General features: G+C 44.1%; 1 protein-coding gene across 1 annotated transcript in view; it reads left to right on the forward strand.

The window, feature by feature from the left end:
* The window catches only part of Tacr1 (tachykinin receptor 1), a 168,684-nt gene that overhangs the window by 125,746 nt on the left and 38,280 nt on the right, over positions 1 to 4,658 (forward strand). The gene's annotated exons all lie outside the window — the stretch shown is intronic.

Below are 4,658 nucleotides of genomic sequence, written 5' to 3' on the forward strand. Positions count from 1 at the left end.
CCCAATTAAAACTGAATTAAAGAATATTTAAAGGCTAAGAGATATCTTGGCCTGAAAACTGACAATGTGTATTTTTGATGACAGAAGACTTAATATTTCAAACCCATTTTGCTGATAATACCTAATAGTCACTAAGCACCGTGGTGGTTAATCTTTCTTGTCAACCTTACTGGATCAAGAACTACCCAAGGCATTAGTGAACCTTACCACCTTCAGGGTTTTGTGATATGACAGGGTTATCTTCCTGAATGTGAGCTGCACCATCTTTCGGGCCTTGGTCCTGAACTGAGTAAAAAATGGGGAAAGGAGAAAGCCAAGTGAATGACAGCACTTCCCCTTTCTCTGCTTCCTCTCTTCCTCTCGATCCCACTGCAGTGAATCCAGCTACCTCCAACAGCATGCTTTCCAGGCCATGATAGAATGTTCCCTCAAACCATGAGCCAAACCACGCCTCCCTTAAGCTGATTCATGTCATGTTATGGGGGAGAAGCCATACAAATTCAAACTCCCATCTTAGAGGCCCACAGCTTCAGTGGACCCAACCTAGAGAAATGTAACTAACCCAAGCACCTACACAGGTCCAGGCACTCTGCTAAGAAGTGCATCTGTGTAACTTCTGGTCTAGTTTTGTTTTGTGGCTGTGATGAAAACACTAACTAAAAGCAATCTGAGAAGGAAAAGGCATGCTTTGGCTTATAGCTCCCAGATCCCAAGCCATCAGGAGGGAAGCTGAGACAGGAATTAAGGTAGAAATGATATAGAACTGCTTCTTTCTGGCTGATTGACTTATTCCCTCATAATCAGCTGCCATTTTTCTACAGCCTGGGACTACCTGCCATAGGAATGGCACTGCCCACAGTAGGGTGAGGCCTCCCACATCAATCATCAATTATAACCTCTCTATGACAGGCCCACAGGCCAATACAATAATGGCATTATTCAGTTTGGAGCTCCCTCTTCCTAGGTAACCTAGACTGTGTCAAGCTGACTAATTGAGAGTAAAAATGAACCAAATGTATGTAACAGCAAATGTATGTATGCAACAGCAACTGGTGAAAAAAAAAGCCATGAATTTGAAGAACAAGGGAGAGGAGTATGTGGGGAGGTTGGTGGGGGTGGGGGGAAAGAGAAGGAAGAAACATTGCAATTAAAATAATACATACAATAAAGTGTATACTATAGTATATAAAATATATTATATATAATAGGAGTTACATATAATATGTATTACAGGATAGAGATATATATACACATTCACATACACATACATGCACACGCACACACACACGCACAAGCATACATATACATGGATTTGTAATCTTCAGAACAATCAGCAACTCAGTACTATGGATCCTCCAGTGACAAAACTTGAATTTTGAAGCAAGTAAGTCTGATTTGGAAGCTCATTCCTTAGCTACTGTTCCATCTTGACTCTTTAAAGACTCGGTATGGTCCGTACGTTCATACAGAGCGAGTAGTATCTGGGGTACATTCAGTGAGGCACGGTGAGAATAAATGAAGAAGTTCCAAGCTGGAGATCATTCAGCCTATCTTGTGGAAGCTGGATTCAGCTTTGTCTTGTAGAAACTGGAGATACTTCAGCTTTGTCTTGTAGACTGTTGGGTTGAAAAAGCCCCACCACAAATGAAGGGAAGTGTAACTGTTTGGGACTCTCCAAGGCCCACCCCAGTTCCGCAATAATGGCATGGAGGCTTATATTAATTTATAATGCTTTTGGCCTTAGCTTAGGTTTGTTCCCTAACTAGTTCTTAACTTCTATTAACCCGTTTATACTATCCTATGTCTGCCACATTAGTATCTTATGTCTGACTTTCTCCTTGTCTGGGTGGTGAATCTCCTGCGCCTCTCTTTTTCCCAGAGTTCCTCTCTCTATCCGGAAGTCCCACCTTACTACTCTGCCTTCTGCTATGGGCCGTAGTCATTTTATTTTAGCCAATCAAAAATGACCTTAGGTGAGCAAGGAAGGACAGAGACACATCTTCACATGAATTACAAAAACATCACCTCAACAGAAAAGCAACTTTTGTTGGGGAGAAAAGGAAAGATAACTGCGGAGAACAAAAGCCATAAGGGAGGAAATCATGCTGACCATTTCCGGGATGGAAAGCTATAAAAACTCCAACTCCCACCAGAGACCCGCAGCCTCAGCGAGCGTCTTCGCATGCGTGAGGCCTGAGTTAGGAATTCACTGATGGATTTGTAACCTTGGGGACAAGCAAGTCACCTTGAGGGGATTCATTATAGGAAGTCAAAAAACATTCAGACTCAGAGAAATGAGCATGAATCAGTGGTCAGCCAGGTGGGAGGGAGGCTGAGATGTGTGCCCCAGGAACACAGAATCCAAGCACGTCAATCAAGCTAGCCATGTGACTTTTCCTAGCACCCGGCACCTGAAATGATAGGAGATAAGATGGTGGAGTCATCCTGGCTGACGTTTCCATCACATGAGTTTTGGAGAGTGATGAGAGAGGGAACTTGGAGGTGACTGCAAAGTTGTGGTTAAGACATGAAAAGAAGTTACAGGTTGAGTGTACTGAAAGGGCTTAGGAGCAGAGATGATGCATACAGATTTCAGAACTGTTTTCAATTTGAGAATATTTGCATATACAATATGCAAATACCTTGGAGATGGAAATCCTGAGGTGGAGATCCTCTTTCATGTATAATTCCAACTCATGTAGCCTAAAGGTAGTTTTATGCTATTGTTTTGATAATGTTTTGCATGAAACAAAGATACATGGTAAGGAATTTTCCACTCCTGGGATTAGAAAGTTTCATTCAGATCTAAGTGGGAGAGGGGATGGGGAATGTTGGGGGTGGGGATCAGATGTAGGGAGAGCAGGAGAAAAAGGATCAGGAGAATGAATAGAAATTATCAAGGTGGAGTGGTGGGCATCTCTAGGACATGCCAGAGACCTGAGATAGGGGAGGTTCTGAGGAGGTTATTAGGGTGACTCCATCTGAGACTCCTAGCAGTGGGGGATATGGAGCTTGAAGTGGCCACCTCCTGTAGTCAGGCAGGACTTCCAGTGGAGAGATAAGCACAGCAAACCACCCACAAAACCTTTGACCCAAAATGTGTCCTGCCTACAAGAAATGCAATGACAAAAATGAAGCAGAGACAGGAGGGAATGGCAACCAATGACTGGCCCAACCTGAGACCCATGGCCAAGAACCAATCCCTGACATTATTAATGATATACAAACAGGAGCCAGCATAAATGTCCTTTGAGCACTCCACCAAGCAGCTGATTGAAACAGATTTAGAGACCCACCGTCAGACATTAGGCAAAGCTAATCAGAAAGTCTCCTAATCAGAAAGTCTCATGGAGAGTTGGGGAAAAGATTGAGGAACCTGGATGGGATAGGGACTCCACAAGAAGACCAACAGAGTCAACTCACCTGGACCCTTGGGGCTTCCAGAGACTGAACTACCAGCTAAAGAACATTCAAGGGCTGGATCTACGCCCCTTGCACATATGCAGCTTGGTCTTCATGAGGGTCCCCCAACAACTGGAACAGGGGCTTACCCTGACTCTGTTGCCTACCTGTGGATCCTGTCCCCCAAACTGAACTGTCTCACCTGGCCTCAGTAGATATACCTAGTCCTACAATGACTTAAGGTGTCAGGGTGGGCTGGTACCCAGAGAGGACCTCACCCTTCTCAGATGAGGGATGGATGGGAGATGGGCTGTGGGGGGAGGGGAATGAGAAGAGGGGGACCATGATTAGGAGTTTAAATAAATAAATAGAAAAAACACAAGGTGGTTTTGATACCTGAGGAACAACACTCGAAGTTTTCCTCTGGTCTCCACAGGCTCATGGATGCACACAAACATGAGCATACATTGCAGGGGGAGGGAGAGGAAGAGAAAGAGGGGAGAAAAAGGGGAGGGAAGAAAGAAAAAGAGGGAAGGAAGGAAAGAGAGAGAACTAAAATGGAAGCCATGGTTTTTAGTGTCAGTATCCAAGAGATGAAAGTATCATTGCTGTGAGATCAAGATCAGCTTGCGTTACAGTCAGGGATGCTGCCTCAACCAATCAATCAATAAATCAATAGAAAAAAATGGGAAAATTTTCAAGGTGTCATGATGTAGTCTGGCTTGATTTCTCACTAAGTATCATACTATGCTAAAATGCTTAGGGTAAATTTTTAATAAAACACGGAAATGTCTGTGATATTTAGGGGAAAATGGTGGGTGGGAGAGAACAGAATTTCAGAATAGTGATGATAATTTCATGGTACCAATTCTCTCTCCTCTTTGAAAATGGAATCTGTTTAACAATTGCCTTTTCTACAGTGATGTTCCTGTCCTTTCTCTCTGCCTGCGTCCCCTTGCATCAGAGGTTTATAAACATGTGTGTCATCGTGGAGCAGACCATGCAGGCAGCAAATCAGTGCTGTGCCAGCTGCGGCTCCAAGAGCCGAGTGTGCGCCTCTTCCCGGCCCCACGCTCAGTCGTATTGTGGTTTGGAACTGAAATTGGCAGAAATTTATACCTCAGTGTGCCATGAATTAGGGGCTTATCTTTTGCGGAGCCAAGTATCCCCAGCAAACCCCAGGCTGTGAAGCACCACTAAGAATGTGCAGACATCTGAGACAAATACCTAGAGGCGTAAGGAACAATTTGTCCACC

Source organism: Mastomys coucha, unplaced genomic scaffold, assembly GCF_008632895.1.
Source record: "Mastomys coucha isolate ucsf_1 unplaced genomic scaffold, UCSF_Mcou_1 pScaffold20, whole genome shotgun sequence".
Taxonomy (NCBI): domain Eukaryota; kingdom Metazoa; phylum Chordata; class Mammalia; order Rodentia; family Muridae; genus Mastomys; species Mastomys coucha.